At 38.2% G+C, this 21,651-nt stretch overlaps 1 protein-coding gene and 1 long non-coding RNA gene across 3 annotated transcripts in view; one reads left to right on the top strand and one right to left on the bottom strand.

Moving 5' to 3' along the window:
- Positions 1–21,651, top strand: part of GUCY1A2 (guanylate cyclase 1 soluble subunit alpha 2) — a 160,734-nt gene that overhangs the window by 67,378 nt on the left and 71,705 nt on the right. The window lies entirely within an intron of this gene.
- The window catches only part of LOC311430456, a 43,702-nt gene continuing 41,859 nt past the window's right edge, over positions 19,809–21,651 (bottom strand). The window contains exons 4-5 of one of the 2 annotated variants that reach the window (XR_014688799.1): positions 21,601–21,626; positions 19,809–20,293 (exon numbers count right to left, since the gene is read on the bottom strand). This is a non-coding gene — a long non-coding RNA (uncharacterized lncRNA). The remainder of the gene's footprint in view (positions 20,294–21,600; positions 21,627–21,651) is intronic. The other variant, XR_014688800.1, reaches the window with a different exon arrangement.

Below are 21,651 nucleotides of genomic sequence, written 5' to 3'. Positions count from 1 at the left end.
AAAACTTAAGGATTTGACCACTGATAATATTATTTCCTCTGTGTTGACTCTTCCATCAACTGGACAGATCAGAACATGTTTAAATTATTTCCTACAGAAAATATAATAGAATTTTTGTTATGACTAGCAAGTGATAGGCTCAAATCACTAGTCAATCTTTGTTATTAATGACAGAATCAAACAGAACAGCATGTTTGGAAAGTGTCAGGCTGGCATATTTCATTTTCTATGAAGAGTAAATGGAGTGAGACACTTATTTGTGGCATACTTCACTTCCACAGCAAAACCAAATAATGGTGACATTTAAAAAATATATTTTTGCAATAATACCATTACAAAATCATCTAGGCTTGATATGAGTAGCAGAGACTATAATGAATCCTTATTGTTATCTATGGGAATATCGGTTTAGTTTTAGAGGAGATAAACTGCAATACATTTGTTAAATGTACCATAAAAACACTGTTAACCAAGGTTTTTATTTTTCCTTTGTAGCAGCCTGGTTTGATGAATTTTCTTGATTAGCTCAGGAGAACTTTATATTAAAATTAGGTGAGTCTTGCAAGCAAAGCTAGTAACATGTTCAGAGTAATTACAGATTGGTTAATATGGGGAATTAGCAGATCTATCAGCTAGGAAGAGGTATCATTTGCTTATTTAATTTTATTTACTTCATACCCAAGATCATGGTAACTGGCTCATTAGTGAGCTTAGAAAGAACTTATCATTGCCCAAAATATTTACTTTGTTTTGTTGCTCGTCCCATACTTGTGATACCTTTCCTCTGCTGTATGTGCACATGAGAGCAGAACCACCACGCAGAGTCACTCCCTTGCACCCTGAAGGGCCCACTTGGGAGTGGACTGCCCCTGCTCCACTAGGGGAAAGGCAAAGAGGGTTCTGCCAGACCTGACCTGCTCTGACAAGTTGTCAGAGGGATGACCTGGGAGAAGTGCCTGGGCTCCCGGGGAGAGGGGACAGAGAGGAGTCCAAAATGAGCCCTTTGTTGCAAGGCTGAGAAGCAATAGGAAATGCAGACTGCAAGGGCATCGTTGGAAATGTCTCATATTTCTGGAAGCGAGGGCATAAATCAGAGCAAGAAGAGAAAAGACAAAGACAATTTAGGACCTAGAAACCAGAATTCCCTTGGAAAGACAGATGTGAATTTAATCCCTATGGACCGATGACAGCTAGAGCCCACATCTATTCAGGCAAGCATCCAGCAAGAGTGCTATGTAAAACACTGCATAACGACCACCCCTGCCATATATTTCAAATAGGGGTGTCTGAGAGTGAGAAATCAGTGCTGTCCATGCCAGCAGGTATACTCAAAGGGTACCTGTCCTGTGAGGCTCTGCAGGGCTAGAGGCTGGGCTTTACTGCTTTTCTGAGTCCCAGGGTATCTTAGGAGGTTGGCCACTATGGGTCCCAGCTGAAGCACCCCTGTGATGTGTATGCAGGAACCTGCAATGTGTTTAGGACCAACAGGGAGATGTGCAGGGAGCTTATGGTCTCCTGCTTACTGTGTGACTCCAACCTCCTATCTTGCAGATTAGGACTTGTGCTGAAGGGATGCTAAGTCCTCTTTTAGGTATCTAAATCCTTTCTTTGAAGCTGGATCTTGATTCTGTTTGGCTAATCAGAATAATAATAAAAGAATCACAGAGACTATGACTTTGTGTAGATCACTTCTCAAAAGCTGCAGTCTTTGTGGAATAGAGAGAAAACATATGCTGACAAAAAACAACTTGGTTCAGTTCTGTAAATCAGTGACAGCAGGACAACAAAGGGATGTTATAATAAAATCAGTCTGTACTTTGTAATATAGTTCCCATCATGCAGCCCATACTATAAATGGCAGGCTACTGAACGACATTCTCCATGTTGTCATGCATTTTAACTCCCTAATTAGGCTATTCAATTTGAACTACAGAACCAGCAGTCTCTGGATTTTTAAACCCCTTGGCTAATGGAATAGATGGCTTCAGCATTGTCCTAGGAGACAAAAGACATGCTACAGGCTGTGCCAAATTAACTCCATTTCTTTAATTTAAGGGGCACACACTTGCTGCTGTATGAAACCTAGTATGAAATTGGACATGGTTGGCTAACAGTAATGATATAATTTCTCATTTTTGCTTTATTATGGCTGCTAAGTACAAATTTACCTTCAGAGTTCAGTCAAGAGGAAAAATATCGACAATATTAGCATCTGAGGGAAAGTATATTTATTCTTTTAGCAATTCTTTTTCTTCGTTAGTTGCTTTTTGAAGAGACTTAGTTTAAAGAAAATTAATTGTTCCTTTTCTATGGCTGCAGAGATTATATTTTATAATTTTTCTTTGAGCATATATAATCTTTTAATGGCTGTTTTTTTCCAGACAATGTGACAATAATTGCTAGATTAAAAAAAGAACAGTTTGATCAAGCTTGAATGCTGGTTTGATCCTTTTTTCATTGAAGTCAAAGAGACTTCTTCAATAAGAAAAGAGCTAGAGTTGGAATTTGCTCTATGATTGTTTTCTCCTGCCAAATCCTCTTTCACTCATCCAAAACAAAGAAGAATTCTACATTCAATCACAATTCAATAAATTTGGCATAACTGAATTGACTGAGTGGGTTTATATTTTTTATAGATCTGTATAAATGAGAGAAGTATTTGTCCTAGTTCGATTAATGCTTCTTGTTAGGGAGGCAATGTACTATATAATTGGCCCTATCAATAAGACTTTCTCAGTATTAACTTATTTTTTAGTCTATGTATGGAAACAGAGGGAATATATCATATTCTCTAACACACATGAAAGGTACAGTATCCCAGAAAAAAAAAGTTTTCCTTTGGCTGGAGCTTTTCATCTTTCATCCTTAAATTAAAAAATAGCAACAAAGTGCTAATGGATATTGCTATCCATTGCTCATTTGCTGTTGCTTAACTGTCCTAGGTGTTGTGACTGCTGACAGAATCGTAACTGTTTGAAGGGTTGAATGCTAAAATAAGAGGTATACACAAGGTGTCTATTTTTTATAGCACCCACAAGATGCTATAGATAGAAGGTCTAGGAACACAGCATTTGCATCTTAGACAACTCACAGTTGTCTAATAAAGTGGAAAGTGAAAAATGAGAAGATGATAACAGATAAAAGAAAAGCAAAATTAGTAAAAATTTCCATGCTTATAGTTACATTGAAGGTGGATTTTTGCTTGAAAAAAAAAGGTATTGTTTAGATAACATGTTCTGTGCTATAGTCAAAAGAAAACAGAAAAGGAGAGGGTCTTTTCTGGACAGAGTAGGGTGTCAACATAAAATCTTGGAAAGAACCGCTTATATTGTTTAACTTTGTGGAAAATCAGTTTTGAGTGGGTGCTGTGATAATCTGGGAGCTCACAGGCAATCTTATTTGCTACATTCTAGAGCCAAGAACTTACTTGGCATGGATTTTTCGTATGAACTTTGACATATTTATTTTTACTGCAGTATCTCCAAACAAGAAAGGACCATGCTTAGACCATGCTTAGAAATCTAGAATATATTATAGCAATAAAAAAGGGACAAAGATAATGTTGTTCTGGTAAGTTCTGATATACAAAATAACTAAGGCTGACACTGATTTTTCTTCTTCATGCCTCTTTCATTTTTGGCAGATCTCTTTATAATTTAGCTCTTTGGTTCTTTTACATCTCTATATGCACGTGTTCCAAGAATTTGTGCAACGTTAATTAAGCTTGTATGTCCTTCCTGATGTTATTTGTGAGGGAAGAGCCATTACTGCTTATTATTTAGATATTATAACACTTTCAGGAAGCTTAAACTATTCATCTTTACAAAAGGAGTACAAAATTTAATTCTGATTTGAGCATACCATTTCAAACCACCTTGGTTCTCATTAGGGTTTTGATAATCTAATGTTAGATTCATTACCATCTAAAATTATTGCAATCTGCTGCCTTTTGTTTTGATTCAAAGTCCATAATTGTGCCACATGATGTCAGTAATTACTGAGGCTGCTTTCGGAAGATATGCAAAGATATGGGAAGAAAAGATGATCAAGAGAAGTTTAGATTTGTTACATTACTGTACAAGTGCGTCAGAAACTACATTTTATTAGTATATCTGTTTACACTTGATATTGCGTAGGTTCCAGAAAAGGAGGAATTATGCTGGAAAATTAGGAAAACAAATTAAATATAGTCTTGAATCATCCAAGATAGAAAGGGAAGGACTCCTAGACACATTCAGCTTATCGTATTGAATCCTTCTTTATTCCACTTTCTTTTAAAGACAATATGTGCACTTCCCTCTATGGAATCTGATCTTCTGTGGAAAACAATAAAACAAACACTCATACTTGTTGAAAATGAAAAAAAAATGTTACTGACTCCAAAGTATGTTACAGATTATATAATTTAAAACACACAAAAATGTTTACTGTTCCTAATTAGAAATCCAATTTACTAATTTTGTCCCTTCTTCTTAAATGAATAAGGCAGTCTTTCTGCCCAAAGAGGAAAATAAAATAAATTTCATTTCTGCTCTTTGATTTCATATTTCTTATCATGACCACATCACTCTTGATATGAAATTCTGCAAAGAATATAAAGGTGAAATACAAATATTATATATATATATATACACACAAAATAAATATAGATATGAATATATAAATATATGTTATATAAATATATAAATATATATGTATATATATTTATATATATATATCTTGGCATGCCAGTACTTATGACCATCTTCCTTGTAGAGGCACGTGTTCTCTTAGAGTCAAATGAGACTTGTTCTTAGAGTAACTGGAAACAGTCTCTGGCTAGAGAAGCAATAGAGAAGATCTTGTGCTTTTTAGTTGCAGATCCACTAAAAGGGCTTTCTATGCTCTGCAATTGGAAGTAGAAAGTAGGAGAATTATGTAAAATGTCAGAATTCTGGAGAACATTCATACTTCTCAGGGCACTTAAAATTAAGTATTAAAGAAAATCAATCTGAAACTTGGTAAGAAAGGTTTTTCCTTTTGTCTTTTGCTTGAAGAAAGGAAAAAGCTTCAAGTCTGATGGCAGTTCACAGTCAATTTGTGGAAGGGGCTATAAATCAAGTGCTGCTTTATTACACCTCTGTACATTTGGAATAAGTTGGATTTCTGCAGCGGGCAGTATTTTAAATTCATACTGCTGAAAATGAAGTCAAGACTTTTCCTGAAATCACTATCTTAAGGGGAAAAATGGAAAGATAGAGTTTAATAATATGAAGAAAAAAAAAAAAGAGAAAATAAATGTTTAAATCAAATGTCAAGAGATTACAATAAATAAACTAGGATTACTAGTCTTCTTTAGTCCTGGTTTAAGCACTGCCAGTTATTGTCAATGATATGAAAAAAAAAAAAAAGGAAAAAAAGAATCAAGGCAGGCTTTGGAGAGAAGTATGAAAACTGAATAGTGTTAGAAAAGCAAGTTCCCTTTCCAGATTAAAGAGTTTTTTTTTTTTTTTTTTTTTTTTTTTTTCCCAAACAATATAGAGAGCAGATTGTTGGTGATTTGGTGTTGGTGATTTGGTGCTGTTTCACCAATATGTGAGAAAAGATATTTGGAAATTGGCCTTGGATCACATGGAGAAGTCAGTAAGCAAAGACATGAAACTAGGTTTTCTGAAAGCATTAGGAAACCCTGAAATGCTATGAGCCAGAGTAAAAACTCTTCACTTCCACTGTTGAACAAAGACTAACAACAGTAGTCTCACTGAAGAGTTCAACATCTGCTTTTATAAGAAGGGGGAAGCAATTAAAAAACAAAACAAAACAAACAAAACAAAACAAAACAACAACAACAAAAAAACCTGCATTCAAACAAAGTTGAGAACCTCTCACTGCAAAGCTTAACATGGGGAAAAAAGCTGGGTGTTCCTGTGCCAGAGCTCCCTGTGTAAATTTGTTGTTAGCATCCTATGGCTGAGTATTTTGTTTTCTACCTATGTCACTTTGAATTCCTGATCTTTTCCTCCCCATCTCAAGCAGCAGCTTTTAGGACTTCTTCAGGATAGCTCTCAGAAGAAAACAAAGAAACAAAAACATCCAGAAAACTCACAGAAACAAGCACTTTCCCTCAGCAACAAAATACATCAGCAGCCATAGGGACATCTGGTATTGATTGGTCAATAGCAGATAAAGGGCACAGGAGTAGGAGGACCACAGGCTAATCTAATATGGCTAATTTTGTACAGTAATCATTGTGTTATCACGGTATCAACACAAAAGTACCTTATCAGTCTCTTTTTAAAAAGAATACATAGTATTCCAAAGATGATGTATAAAAGAAAGCACAGAAAGATCATTACTTCTGTGTTAGGATATTGGCATGGCTTGTCAAAAAGCATGTAAAGCTAATACAGCTTGCCAGAGACAGGCTGTTCCTGGAACTAACTGTTTAACCAGAATAACAGCATAGTGGCAGCAGCACAAGAAAGCATGTCACGTAATGTTTCTGGTTCGACTAAGAAAAGTATAGTCTGATAGATGTAGGTGTGGATGTGAACAGTGGCCACGATGGAGCAGAGGAGGGGGAGGTTACTTTGGTGTTGCATCGTACAGCAGAAGAAACTGAGTCAGGTCCTGTTAGCAGTATGGCAGTAAGGTTTGCTAAAGAATATCCAGTGGAAAGGAGTGTCCAGACCTTGAGACGGATTTTTTGTAAGCATGCTGTGCTCCATCAGGAAAGAAAGATTTCTGTTCTTCTTGGCCCAAATATCGCAAAGCAATATATAATCAAAACATTTACAACCCAAACCTAATTTCAATCTGATAATATCAAACTATCAGTTAATTCCATTTTCGTAGCCTGTTTATTAGGAAATATGCATTCAAGTAATACATTTCCACTTTTTTTGTTGTTTGTTTTTTTGTTTTGTTTTTTTACTATAACTATGAGAAACTATTTCTACTAGTCAGAGCTCATAGTATAGTGCCTCAAGCGGACAGTGTGATCCTTTAATGCCCCTTATTTATCACAAATAATCCAAACTTCAATTTCCTTAACCAGAGAGAGTTCTGCCATGTCATTTTTCTTTTTTTTTTTTTCCTTCAAAACCTAATATTACAACATTTTTTTCAAATTTTTGAGACAAACAAAAATCACTGTATGCAGTGTTTTCCTCTCAACAAGATTGAAAGTGTTTGTTTCAATAAGGATAAGCCTATTTGTTTTAATTTTTATCACTTTATTTATACTCATGATGGAATTAAAGAGATTCGAATTTGAGCCCACATGGATACATATTTTATTTCAGCATTTGGTTTAGTTAATGTATACCCATGAAATATTTTGCTTTCCTTTAATGTCCTGACAGAAAAAGATATAATGCCAGAATATTTATGACCACCGTCTGTCACTGTAAGTATTAAGGACACACCTACCAGTGTTATCTCAGGGATGGACTGTATTTGAAGGCAACTGAAGAGTTAGTTAAAGTCAACATTGTTGGATCTGTGTAGCTGTAACAGCTTTGAATCTGAAAATATCACCAAATGTGACAAAAAGTGAAGTTAAAAATATATTTCTCAGATATATTGCTGATTACAATTCTCACTCCAGAAGGATTAGTTTGCAGGTTGATTACTAATGAACTTCAATGTTAGGGTTATTTCTGGAAGATTTAGTGTATTGCAAACTAAAATGTTTGTAACAATCTTGTATCTCTAAAGCTTATCCTTTCTTCTGTATTTTTAGTTTAATCTGGTTTTAGTACAAACTTAGGAACTTAATCTAACAAGTAGGTCCTCATAATAACAGGTTAAATGATTAGGCACTGTGAGTCAGCTATGTTTTTGTCCTTCTTGTGTGAAGTCCAGACAATCCTCCTGACTGTGGTGATTTACACATGAGAAACTGAGATTTAATGTTGCTCTGCAATGGAATTTAGCTTTCTGGTGATCTGAAGTTAGCAACACAGCTCTGGGAATATGAAAGCTCTTCTCTGGCAAGCTTTCACAGAACAGACTTTAATTTTTCTGTTGACTTCACTTGTTAGCTGCTTGTATGAAATACAAGCATTAGGATGTTGTAAACATTTATGACAAGCAGAGATGGTGTATTCTATGTATGGTCATCAACGTTCAAATAGTACATAATCTTGTAGCATAGAGAAGAGCCTGTGGTAGACTTTTCTCTATTAGATTTGTCTGTTTAGCAATTTATGTTAATAGGTCAGGATTTTTGCTGTGAGAACCTAGCTATAATTGAAGTACCTTGGTGACCTGTGGTCATTTAAAATATTTCAGATGTGTTTTGTGTGAAAAATAAAGGTATTTTAGATTGATTGAGGGGCCATCAACCAAAGCAGAAGGGAGAAGAATAGATTTTATTCTTTTGTCTTCTCACAAATCACTAATCCATCAGAATGAATTTTGGTAAACAATACCTTGTTTTTTTTGCTCATTGAGCAAATGGTGTTATTTCCTTTGTGTGGGAAGAATTGGGGGAAAATGGCTAGTTACACTGTTTGGCTCTCACAAATGTTATCAGAGAGTTGTTTATGCCAGACTATTTCAATTTATTATAATAAACTTGCACAATATATTCTTATTGTATATATCAGTAGATATAACCCAGAATCTTGTTTCCTCCAATAAAATGAATGAAATACAAAATGCATGAATGTATTTTGATCATTTTAGAAAGGAGGGATTTTCCACTTATTTACAACTACCTGTCCTAGAATGTGCTGCCATCAGTAACAGCCTCCCCATTAGCTTCATCTAACTCATATTAGGCCTTTTCATTGCTATGGATCAAGAGCACCTCTCCCGGAGAGCCAGGCATTTTTAAAGCTGTTGGAAACCTTCTTTAAACAAAAGAATTCTGTCTTGTGGGAGCATTTGTGTCTTAACAAAGAAACAGACAGTGGTTGGTCTGCTTTTCTGTTCCATTTCTTCTTACCTGAAACTGGGAAATTGTCTTCATTTTCTCTCTTCTCCTCAGTGAATGTGAATTGTCTAATTTACAAGACATGTTAATACAGGAACAGTTTCTCCTTTTTTAAAAAAGTCAGATGATCTCTGAATAATCCCATTGATTTAAATCAAAAGACTGCTGCAGTGTGATTAAGAACTACTAAATTTTCCTGTTACTTATTTTGGTGATTATTCTTTTGATGGAATACTGTGCACGAATAGATTATTTAGGAGAATTGGCTTATTTTTACTTATAATGACTTTATAAATATACCATATGATCACACACAAGAAGCTGAGGTCCTGTCTTTTGTATTCTCAGTGCATCAACCAGTGTCATTTTGAGGGTCAGAACTTTATTTCATAGAATCTTCAGAATGCAGTAACATTTAATATTCCTTAAAGTATTGTACATACTCCTAATACTTCAGTAAGAGATCATGCAAAATTATAAAATGATTGAAATTAAGCATTCTGTAGGACATCATGTCTAGCCAAATATTTCAACTTACATTTGAAAACTAGGGAAAGATTTATTTTTCTTTTGTGTTTGTGTTATTTTGAGTACCAGTCAATACAGTCAATACTCAGAAGAGAGTATGGGTTGGGATTTCCAGTGTAAATGTAAGAAAAAATCTACATTTCAGCATACCACTACAGTCTCGGTGCAAATTAATTGAAGACAAAAGAGTGTATTACTAGGCCTTGTTGCTTGTAGATCATGACTTCTCAGAATCACAGAATCACAGAATCACAGAATTTCCTAGGTTGGAAGAGACCTCAAGGTCATCGAGTCCAACCTCCAACCTAACGCTAACAGCCCTCCACTAAACCATATCCCTAAGCTCTACATCTAAACGTCTTTTGAAGACTTCCAGGGATGGTGACTGTTCAAGGAGTTGAGTGTTTATGAACATGCCTGTGTGTGTAAATGAAATAAGCCTATCCTATATAATTTTATGTGAGTCGGTGTCAGGCTGTATAAAGCAAAACACAAATAAAGAAGGAAAATGCAGTGCAACTAGTGAAAACACATGTGCCAGAAGTAGGTACCATAGAGAGTTACAAAGCAGCCTTATGGCGAATCATCACCACAGAAGGCTGCAGACTTCCAGGCAAATAAATTTCCGACAAGAGTATCTGTTTTCTTTCAGACTCTTCTCATGGGGTCTTTTTCACAAGAGATTCTGGGACAAGATCCCTTGTTTTTTATTCCAAGAGCTATTAAAGGAGAAGCTGCAAACAGCCCCTGCTCCTATGACCAGGGTTCAGTCAGGGTCTTTAATAACCCCGACAAGGGCTGGGGAGAGGCCCTGGGGGAAGCTTGCTGGTGACACTACAAAGCACACACTGCTGGATTACAGCTAAGGATGTTGTTAGGAATCTGTTTTCTGCAACAACATTTCAGGATGTAGTGCTGGTCGTAAACAGCATGATGAGCAGGAGGATCATCAGCCCTTTCCATTTTCATCAACAACATTACATCTAGCCTGGATATATCTGGAAAACTTTTGTCAGTCACCCGCCTTGAGTAGTCCATGCCATGTAACTGTTTGCGACTTTGCAAACACTGCTTTCTATCTCCATCAGACAGCATGGAGGACTGTTTGTTAAGTTTGATTGTCTTTGTTGAGATGAGGTATGTAATGAGGCTGCTGAATGTGGAGCAGTAATATAATCAGCGCCCTGCTCTGAGCAGTGGCAGGATGACTTCAGCTCCTGGAGGAATTCCCTTCAGATTTTCATGCACTTAGACCTCAGAAGGACCTTTTTATAATATTTTTTTTCATTCATATATACCTATATAAATGTATTTACAACACAATACAGTGGGACCTGTTAAAAAACTTTCCACCCAATAGTGTGGGGGGACTCAGAAGTCATGAATAAGAAGTGAAGTGCTCCTGACTCTTCTGAAGGGAATAGCAATACAGTGGGTGAGATTTTGAAAGGCACCTCGATCCTGTTCTTAAAACTGACTTTTGACATCAGGATTTTATGCTTAAAGGCTTTAGTACTCAAAGAATCGTAGAAGTAAAAATGCTGATTGGAGTGCTCCAAATTAGCTCCAAATTAGGTGCAGGTCAGGTTTTGTATAAATAGCATGAAGTTGGTCCTGTCAGTGTTTGTTCAGACAGCTTCAAAATAGCTTCACTTGGTCTTGCAGCCTGTGAAGGGTAAGCTGGCCCCAATCCAGTAGCCAGGTAGCAGTGTTAGCATCATGCTGTGCTTGAGCAAATATTTTCTGCTTCTCAGCAGGGCTCTTCAGCTGAGGCAGAGTACTGTTCTAAGGCAGTCCTGTGGCTGCTGGGCTGTGGGCTGCGGTCTGCCCACTCACAGCAAGTACTGACCAAATGTGCAAACCTCCCCTGAGGTATCTGTGGACAGAAATCTGCAAGCTGACTGGGAGTTTCCGAAGGCAGCAGTTCTTAACATTTATAGGCTGATCACTTCCCTCCTTTGCTCTAACAGCTGGACCTCCCATTTGCATCCTCACACTTGCCCCAGCCCTGTGCACTTGAAGGACCAAGCTACCTCTGGGCTTTGGTGGCCCCTAGGCAGCAATGCTGTGCAGATAAAACCTTGGGGACAACTTTGTGTTTCTCCCTCCTTGTCAGCCTGGGTCATAGAAACACACTTTAACTGCTTTCTTCATCTTGCACTAGAATAGTAAGGTAACTGGGACTGTCTTGATTTTAAAATACCACATTTCACCTAATTAATTTAATTTCCTTTGTTACTATTTCAAGGAAAAATGAATTAGTTGCATTGAACAAAATGGAAGCTAAGCAAATATTTTAACACATACAGACGTGCATATTCACTACATCCTGGCTGTTCCTTCTTGCATTCCATATTCTAATTATAACTAAGTTAAAGGCATTTGTTTTTTATTTCTTGATGGGTTATAAAAAAAATGCATTGTGGAATTTTGGAACTATTCACAGAATCACAGAATTGAAGGGGTTGGAAGGGACCTTGAAAGATCATTGGGTCCAACCCCCCCGCCAAAGCAGGTTCCTTAATGCGTTCTTCCCAAATTCAGATCTTTTACATGGCCTGAAAGAGATTCCATGGGAAGATTATGTTTTACTGGTTCAGGTCAAATATAGTAACTAAAGAAAGTTGTGGATGAAAGGTCTACTCATGGTACAATACATTGTGTTGAACATGCTGAAAGAAATTTAATCATCTTAAGAAAAATACAGAAAATTTAATTTTAAAGGTCTGGTACAATTCCTACTAAAATCAGCTAGATGTATTTACAGTGACCTCAATGAAAGCTGGAATGGCTCTTTCTAATTATATCTAACATCAGAATGATTGAACTGGGAACAGCAGAAATTTCTTGTCATGGTGTTCTGAAAATTCTTACTGCAACAAAAGATCAGAATTGATTCATCTCAATATCAGATTCTAATGGTAAAGTCTTTTATCAAAGCTGAAAAAGTACTTGATATATGGAGTAATAAAGAGAAAAACAAAGTAAAAATAACATTAGATAACTCTACCTCTAATCAGTTTTCTTGGTGTGGTGCTGGCAGGAATTTGGAGCAGATTTATATATTTAAGATGAAATAGAACAGAGAAGGAGTTGGAACATACAAATCCTAAAGGAGAAAAATGTCTGCGAGCTAGATATTGAATGGTCTAAAAGATCTTTTAATCACAGGATTTTAAAGATACCTAGATTGGTAATGAAACTTCACATCTACTAATGGTTGCTATATATACCTGTTCTGCACAGATCAAAGGGGAAAGCTACTTCTACCGCTCATTGTCTGCTGTTCTCATGAATACACAGATATTCTCCATTAACCATTTCCCTACATTTTGATAAAAAACAATTTCCACAAAGAAATAAATTAACCTGGAAAGGAAAGATATTTAGCAAAGGATACCACAGAATGAGCAGGAGCACTTTCTGATAGCAGGTCAGCTTAGATAGCTGGGATGGGTCATGCTCAAATGAGAAGCTTTTGCTAGGAGCTGCTGACCACTAATGGAATGATTAGGTGTAGGACTGATTTGTGCACCTGTGTGGTGTTTTTACCCTGCTGGGCTGCTGAACACCACCACAACCGCTCTCTCAATCCTGCTCCTCAAAGGAAAAGGGGGAGAAAATACAATGGTAAGAGCTTAAGGGTTGAGATAAGGACAGAGAGATCACTCGACAACTCTCGTCATGGCCAAAACAGACTCAGCATAGGGAGATTCATGTAATTTATTGTCAAATGATGGCAGACCAGTGCAGTGAGAACTAAAAGCAAACTAAAAACACCTTTCCCCCCACCCACCCCCTTCCAAATTCTCCCCCCAAGCTGCAGTCTTCACCGCACCTTCGTGGTCACTCACTGCCCCTGCTCCCCCTGGGGGAGCATCCCACGGGATGCCCTCCTTCCCGAACTGAGCCTGCGGGGGCTGCCCACAGGCTGCAGCTCTTCAGGAACTGTTCCCACACGGCTCCGTCCCACAGGGTCCATCCCCCAGGAGCAAACTGCTCCAGCACGGGTCCCCCACGGGTGGGCGGCAGCTCCCTCCAGACCCCCTGCTCCTGTGTGGGCTCCTCTCCACGGGCTGCAGCTCCGGCCCGGGGCCTGCTCCTGCAGGGGCTCTCTGTGGACCGCAGCCTCCTCCAGGCCCTATCCACCTGCTCCACCGGGGGCTCCTCCACCCATGGGGGGGCTGCAGCGTGGAGATCTGCTCCATGTGGGACCCGTGGGCTGCATGGGGCAGCCTGCTCCACCAGGGGCCTCTCCACGGGCCGCAGGGGAACTTGTGCTGCCTTGTGCCTGGAGCACCTCCTGCCCTCCTGCTGCACTCCCCTTGGTAGCTGCAGGGCTGCTTCTCTCTCAGCTCTCACCCCTCTCTCCCAGCTGCTGTAGCACAGCAGATTTCCCCTTCCTTCAATCTGCTCTCCCAGAGGCCCAACCAGCATCATTCACGGCTGGGCTCCGGCCAGCAGTGGGTCCCTTTTGGAGCCATCTGGAGCTGGCTCTGATCTGATGTGGGACAGCTGCTGGGCTGTGCTCACAGAGGCCACCCTCACATACCCCCTGCTACCAAAACCTTGCCACGTAAACCAAATATACAAGCTGCTCTAATCTTGTGGTGAAAACTGTAGGAACTAGTCCCAGAAGTAACAGTTCTCTGGCAAATGTGAGCCTTTCTGTTGCCTTCAGAGTGCACTGGCAAGTTCCTCTGTAATTCTGCTTGGTTGACATTGATAGGTATCACTAAAAATGTGTCTTTAACAAACTTACAACTAACAGTTGTCAGTTATAAAGGCATTTGTAGGCATAAGGTGATTTAAGTTTTGATCACATGAATGCATGAAGTCTTTCTGGTTTCAACCAGGTAGATAGTCTTGGTGGTGTTACTTGTGTCATTCTGAGTCAGTGGAAAAGGAATGGTGCGATTTGGTGTGTTTGAACATTTAGAAAGAAAAGGCCCAATTCAGGGTAGGGTGTCCATCATACTTTCATCTCCTTAAGTTTTTTCCACTGACATGATTGTACACTGCTGTATGGCAACTGTACCAGTAAAAAAAAAAAAAAAAAAAGGAAGGCCTGGATGTATGGAAAAGGATGAATTTTAAGCTGCAGGAAGAACTGAGCCACTGAGCCCCTCCTTAAGTTTCTTTCAGTCAGCTACGACTGTTGTTGCATAGTTCAAATATTCTTAACTTTTTGTTAAATAATTCAAAATGAATTGAAAGGTCTTTGATGCTGGGTTTGAGTGATGCAAACAAAAGATAAAAATAAAATGACATGTTTGTTTCAAAATCCCTTTGAAATGCAATCAAATTATTCTTATTAATTTATATTTGAAGTATATCATAAAAAGATTTCTCTATGATTGCTTTGACCTTTTGTTAAATTGTGTCAAGTGGAATGTACTGGGTATTTACCATGCCCTGGGTGCTGGTCACTACACTATTCTGTGTGATAATTTCCAAAAAAAAAGAGGAAGTACTTAATGACGATATGTTATCATCTATTATGAAGTGGGATTCTTTGCTCTTAATTCAGCACATCCAGAGCTGTCTGTTTAAAGGTAGATATGCTAAGGAGCTGATGAACACAATCAAAGCCAGAGGTGAGCCACAACTTTGCCACTATGTGTGTAAAGTTTACCCCCATGGACACCCACACAGGTGCTGGCCAGGCTGTGGTACAGCTCTTGGATTTGCTCCTGGGGCAGGAGCTGTGGAGTTTTCACATCCTCTCCAGGAGTCAGAAAGTGAAATCATGGTTCCTGGCTAAGCAAAATATATTAATATGTTTCTTTGAGGCTTATAATTTTACGACAAGATATACCAGATTTTCTTTTAACTGAGTACATTTTAAGAGTTACTCACAGAAGAAACCTTTGGAAGTCAGAAGAAACCTCAGGAAGTCAATGACTATTACAAATGATAATCCATAAAGTTCTGTTAATGTCCTTCAAATAGGAGAAGAAAAAAAAGACAAGAAAAGCATTGTATTAGATACCATACCTATTAAATTGGCATAATTATTTCAGGTATAATAATTGCAACAAATATGATTTTTTACCTCTGTGAATTTGGCAAACTGAACATGCATTTATATGCGTCATCTTCCACCTCACTGCCTTACCAGACTGAGACATGTTTGAACCGAAGAACCAACTTTTCAGAAAGCTTTAATGACTTTATCAAATGCTATGTTCTTGTTTTCTCATTCTCCATCCCTTTTTAAAAATGGAAAGAAAAATGTAACAAAAATAACCCATTTTTCTCTCAGGAAAGACTTATTATACAAAGTAGTTTAACATATGTTCATTGGAAACATAGTTTAATTCTATTCCTTTTATCTTACTTAAACACAGAGAGAATATTAAATATGAGAATTTTCTCTTAAAATTTTGTTGGTTTGGCAATGTTGTAACCAAACTGTGATGGGATCATTAGTACAAAACACTGAATTTTTCTTTGGTTGAAATGCAAAATTAATACAAATGTGTGGTTTGAGGGTCTCCTGTTTGGAACATGTTTATAGCTACCACAGTTCTCAGAGTTCTTGTTGAGAAGTAGGTCTTCTGGTTTTCTGGAGTCTTCTTAAAAGGCTTTTGGCTGACTTAGAGTTACATGAAAAAAACTGTGAAATAACCCATAAGCTGGAGCCTCCTCAGAATCTACAGCTCACAGCAGTTAATCCTTCTGTCTACTTTAAACGTTATGTCAAGAATATAAATCTCAGTGAGTAGTTGCATGGGGCTTCTCAAGTCCATAACTTCGGGAGCTATGTGCTGGTCTAAGAGCAGAATCCTTACTGTTTCTACAACCATAATCCATGAAAAAGCTAGGCCGGTTCTACTGGGTTGCTAAGTGCTAAAAAAAAAATCTGATCAGAGGATTTGGAGAAGAATCTCATGCTAAACAAATGGTTGTTTCCCAGAAAACTGTTTTCATTGCTCTGTTCCTGACAAAGAGATTATTATTATTATTTTTTTTTTTTTTAAACCTTGATGCTGTAAGTTTGTAACCCTATCTTGTTAGAATAAGGTGGATAGCATTACATCTGCATTGCATATCCCGTCTTTTAATGAAGTAGCTGAGAGATGTGTTATTGATATCTAAGAAACTACTATGCTAATCCAAGTGTGTGAGACCTAACAGCAGTTTTAAGGGATTAAGTTAAGTTTTGTACTTTACAATTAAGTAAAGTTTCATACAAAGTACAACATTCATGCTGCCATTCTATATTTATGAAGTATCTAACACACATAAAATGTTAAATTTACTCCCTTTGGTTTAGGTACTGCTGCATATTACGTAACACCCCAGGGACTTCTATAAATAACCAAAAATTTTTAACAGTCACTTTGCTGCTGTGTGGAATCATGTTCTTTTGACAATGCATTGAGCTGGAAATCCAAGCTCATAAGCAAATGCTCAGGGTTCTGCTTCAACAAGAACCTGAGAACCTCCTGGGTTGTGCTGAGCAAACTGCCTCATTTATGCAGTTGCACTAAGCATCGACTGAAAAAATATTATATATTTTTTTTCATTTCTGTGGAGATGATATATATATATATATTTTCTTTTTCAACATAAGATATATATATTGGAAGCTGATATTTTGTTGTGATTCATTTATTGAATTTAGATGCTTTCTTTGTGCCTACAGATAAGATCTGGTTTTCATTTGAATCTGATTTTTTTCTTATTCCCACGAATCTTTCTTCACAGTTAGTTCTACTGCCTGTTACTTTGATTTACCCCACTCTACAAGCAGAACTGGAGTATTGGGAAGGTTCACAGAATCATAGAATCACAGAATCACAGAATTTCTAGGTTGGAAGAGACCTCAAGATCATCGAGTCCAACCTCTGACCTAACGCTAACAGTCCCCACTAAACCATATCCCTAAGCTCTACATCTAAACGTCTTTTGAAGACTTCCAGGGATAAATGGTTGTAATGACTTTTCGTAGTTCTTTTGAATATTTCCAAGGAGAGAAACTCCACAACCTCCCTGGGCAACCTCTTCCAGTGCTTCATCACCCACATAGTAAAGAAATGCTTCCTGATATCCAGAGGGAACCTCCTGTGTGCCAGTTCATGCCCCTTCTTATTTTGTGACTGGGCACCATTGAAAAGAGCCTGACTCCTTTCTCTTTGTGCACTCCCTTCAGGTATTTATAGACATTGATAAGATCATGCCCTACCTGAGGTTTCTCTTCTCTAGGCTGAAGCATCCCAGTTCTCTTGGCCAAACATAGAATCATAGACTACCCTGAGATGGAAGGAACCCACAAAGAAGGGTCACAGGAGAGGTGCCACAATTTCTTCATCATCTTTGTGGTTCTCTGCTGGACACTGTCTGGTATGTCCATGTGTCTCTTGTACTGGGGAGCCCAGAACTGAATACAGTACTCCAGATGTGGCCTCATCAGTGCTGAGTAGAGGGGAAGGATCATCTCTCTCAACCTTCTGGCAGCACTCCTCTTAATGCAGACCAGGGTACCATTAGCTTTCTTTGCCACAAGGATACATTGCTAGATCATGTTGAGCGTGGTGTCCACCATGAACACCAAGTCCTTCTCTATAAAGTTTTTCCCATTGGATGTGTACAAACACAAAACAATCTGTCTTCTTTGCATTAGCTCTTAGTATGTTTGAAGAATTTCATATCCCAATCCTGAGACTTTTCTTCTCTGGGGTAAAACATTTGTGTTTTCTTTTTTTTTTTTTTTTCCTTTTTTTTTTTAAATGTCATATTTTCTAGACATTTCATCAAATTCATACGGACTATCTCCAATTGATCCATCTCTTTATTTCTTTCTTTAAGTGTTGTGCCAAACATTAACAGATTCATCCATCTGGGACCTGAACACTGGTGGTCAGAGGAGGATTACTTCCTATGTTTTGCAAGCTATGTAATTGTTTATATAGCCTTGTAAAATGTTTTCATTCTTAATGACAGCATGACTTGTTGGCTTACATTCTTATCTTCTACTCTGTAGACTCCGAGACATCTTCTTAGAAACTGTTATTCTGCATTTATTTTTGTATTTGATTATTTCTGTCTTAGTTTATTCATTGCCCTTGTTTGGAATCCCGTTCTTAGCCCATTTCTCCAATTTAAGAGATTTTTTGAATTTCATTGTCTTCGTTGTAGTTGCAGCCATTCTTCTAAATGCATCACCCGGAAACATGCCAACCAGAGTCATTATTTTGTTTTTGACAAGTTACTGTCTTCCTTGTGCAGTGCTCACGAAATTCCCTTAAGCCCCTAACTGCTTAAATACTTTGGAATATCTTGCTGTAAATGTCCATAAGACACTGTCATATATCCAAGAGGGTATTCAAAGAAGTGAACACAGCTGGTTTAGATTTTAGTCTAGCAGCTAATTCACCTTTCTAGAAGTTACCTTATACTTTCATTCTCGATATGAAGTAATGGTCTTTTTTTTTTTTTTTTTTTTTTTTTTTTTTTTTTTTAATGAGCTTTTGTTATTTTCTTTTTACCTTGAAATGTGTGATGGTGTCCAGGCTTCTTTGTCATAAGCTGATTTTCCCTCAGGTACCCCAATCCTCTAATTAATAATATGCCTTTTAAAAAAGAAGGTCTGTTTATTGTCATTGATTTTGTTCATTGAGTGAAGTCAAACATGTGAGTGCAACTGTTTACAAAAGTGTGACACAGCACTCTGAGTTTCCTAACCCAGTCCTAATAAGAAAAGAACCCTAAAAACAGAAAGCTTTTATAACAATTCAGAAAGGAATTGTTATATGTACTGATCAAAGTCAGAGCAGAAGCTCCACTGAAATTTGTGGGAAGATTGCAGAGGCTGCAGAATACAGGCCAGGCCTAACAGCAAAGAAAATTAATTCTTAAACCCTTGAGACTTTCTCAAAAATACTGCCTCACGTTCCCATTAGTATTTTGCAGATGATCTATACTTAATCGTAGTGTGGTGTGAACCAAGAGCTTGCAGAGCTGGAATGATGTGTACCTGTTGAGGTAGCTGTTGGTGTACAGCACAGCAGGAGACTGTCTCATGTTGTCAAACAGCAGCTTTAGTCTGCCAGTGTTCGCTGGGTGGGTCTTTTGGGAGAGGAAGGCTGGAAGAGTTCTGGAGCATCAGGGACTTTTCTTTGTGTGCTCCATTTTCTTTGCAGTGGGTTTGCAGTGAGAGTAAAACAGCAACATTTGTTATTATTATTATTTATTTCCTGGAGCTACTTAGGATTTCACAGCAATGTAATCCTGTAAAACATTAGATGCAGTTGCTCATTTCAAAATGTTTCCTATTCCATTATACCACTAGATCAGAAAATGTCCTCCGAAAACAGTGGAATTATTCTCATTTTATTCTGTGAGAAGATAATTAAAGAGACAGGAAAGCAATAAAATGTAGTGGTAATGAAATATAACAGATGACAGAAGTGTTTCAATCTTTCCTTGCTTACAATAAAGATAGATGATGTAATCCTGGTTGCCTGTAGGCTTATGGTCTGGGTGTAGAGCTGTCCAGCTCTGGGGAGCTGCCTAGAAGTGCAACTTGCTATGGCTAACTTCAAGAAAACCCCGTGTTCCATTTTGTTCAGTTATACTTCGAGATACAGAGAAGTGGTGAGGCACTCCAAAGGAAAGAAAGAAGATTTTGCTGGATCATAGCTGCAGTTCAAAGCTCACTATAATAGGTCTGAATTATCTCTGAAACTTCTTTGGAAGGGAGAGGACTTTGTAAAGACTGAGCAGAAGGATGTAGTCTTTGCTATTCTCTGTTGCTGTGCCTTGTGAAGGTGTGTCTCCCCAGGTAAGCTGGGACAACTTTTTTTCTGCATATCCTCTTGAAGAGGTTAGCAGGATAGTCTGAAAAAATAAAAAAAAAAAAAAAAAGAAAGAAAAAAGAAACAACCAACATCAAGAATCACTAAAATCACTAATATGACATGCAAAGAATGATAGAAAGTATCAACAATTCCTGTTAAGCAGCGCAAATGATAAAAATCTTCAGAGAGTAAAGTCTAAATAACATTGAACATTTGACGCTGTCCTGTTTCAGCTGAGATGGAGTTAATGTTTTCCATGGAGGCTGGTATGGTGTTGTGTTCTGGATTTAGGAGAAAAATAATGTTAGTAACACATTGATTTTTTTAGTTGTTGCAGAGCAGCACTCACACAGAGCCAAGGACTGTCCAGCTCCTGGTGCTGCCCTGCTAGCAAGGTACCTGGAGTTGCACAAGGAGCTGGGAGGGGACACAGCCAGGAGCTGGCCAAAGGGATGTCCTAATTATAGGACATCCCTTTTTCCCTAATCATAGGGAACAATAAAACTGGGAGGGCTGGCTGGGGGGCAGCCACTGCTGTGGGACTAGCTAGCAATCACTCAGCAGGTAGTAAGCAATCACATTATGCATCACTTACTTTGTATATTCTTTATTATTATTATCATCACCATCATCATCATTATCATTATCATTATTATTGTCATCATCATCCCTTCCTTTTCTTTCCTGTTAAACTATCTCTATCTCAACCCATGAGTTTTACCTTTTCTTTTCCAGTTCCCCATCCAAATGTGGCTGTGTAGTACTTAGCTTTCTGCTGGGTTAAACTGCAACAGACACTTTTAGGAAACTGAACAGTTCCTTCATAGATGTTTCTCAACATGATGTAGAAACCCTCAACCCTGTTGAGGCAGGGGCTCAGCTCACTTGGGCAGAGAACAGGCTATTATTAGTTAGGCATTTTACAGAACTGCCCTTGTCTTTCACTGATTCTCAGGCAGAAGTCTCAAAATGTGTTATAGGGAGGTCAATATCATTGTTCCTGCTGTGCTGAAAGCATAAATAAGCACTCAGAGTTGATAATTTGCCTGGGGTTACCCAGAGGCAGAGCAGAGGACTCTGGAGTGTCCGCTTACTGCGTTAGTCACTTGATCAGTGTTCCTGGGGAAGAAGCCACTCAGGGATGGTTGGCACAATATATTCACACAGATAGAGATCACATCAAAGAGTTTAACACCTAAAATTGACAAAAGAGAAGCAGGAGCACAGAGGGGTGCATTAATTTTCTTCTAGTCTCACAGCAGGTTGTGAGGAGAAGTATGGCTCCAAGCCAGGTGGCTTGCCTTGCTGACAGGTCAGGCAAACCAGGGGCCGTGGTCACACTCTTACCTTCTGAACTGACAGCCTCTTTTCACCTGGAGGTGGAAAAGAGAAGTGATA

The sequence above is a fragment of the Aythya ferina genome (genome assembly GCF_964211825.1).
Source record: "Aythya ferina genome assembly, chromosome: 1".
NCBI classification, from domain to species: Eukaryota; Metazoa; Chordata; class Aves; order Anseriformes; family Anatidae; genus Aythya; species Aythya ferina.
This window is presented reverse-complemented; position numbering and strand designations above follow the sequence as displayed.